Below are 419 nucleotides of genomic sequence, written 5' to 3' on the forward strand. Positions count from 1 at the left end.
GGCCGCCCGCCTCATGCCGCAGGAATGCGCGGAGGTATGCGCCAGTTTCCAGAAGTGGATCCCCTTCCTTGCTGGAGCAGAGCAGCGCATATATCACCCGGTGGCAGCAGTCCACCTTCCCTGCAGTTTCGTAACCGCTTACGAGGGTAAATCGAGAGTTGGGAACAGCCCTCTATTAAGTAGCAGATTGAGAAGAGGCTCTTCCCACTTGGAGAAGGCAAGTCTTCCCAGACGGACCCCTCGCATCTGGAGCTACAGTAATCGAGGCGCCTCCTCTGCGCTCAGCTATTGCCGCTGCTTCTGCTCCTCCGCAGCCGCCGCTGCTACTTGCTGCTCCCTCCACAAGGTGCCCCCGGAGCTTCATCCTTTCTCCTCCTCCCTTTATCCAGGTCCGACGGCTGCGGCTGGCTCTGCCGGCA

At 60.1% G+C, this 419-nt stretch overlaps 1 protein-coding gene across 1 annotated transcript in view; it reads left to right on the forward strand.

The window, feature by feature from the left end:
* Window positions 1–119: 119 nt before the first annotated feature.
* COL12A1 (collagen type XII alpha 1 chain) overlaps window positions 120–419 on the forward strand; it is a 103,616-nt gene continuing 103,316 nt past the window's right edge. The window contains exon 1 of the mRNA XM_009275773.1: window positions 120–346. The gene's annotated coding sequence lies outside the window, so the exon portion shown is untranslated. The remainder of the gene's footprint in view (window positions 347–419) is intronic.

Source organism: Aptenodytes forsteri, unplaced genomic scaffold (genome assembly GCF_000699145.1).
Source record: "Aptenodytes forsteri isolate BGI_AS27 unplaced genomic scaffold, ASM69914v1 Scaffold256, whole genome shotgun sequence".
NCBI lineage: Eukaryota > Metazoa > Chordata > Aves > Sphenisciformes > Spheniscidae > Aptenodytes > Aptenodytes forsteri.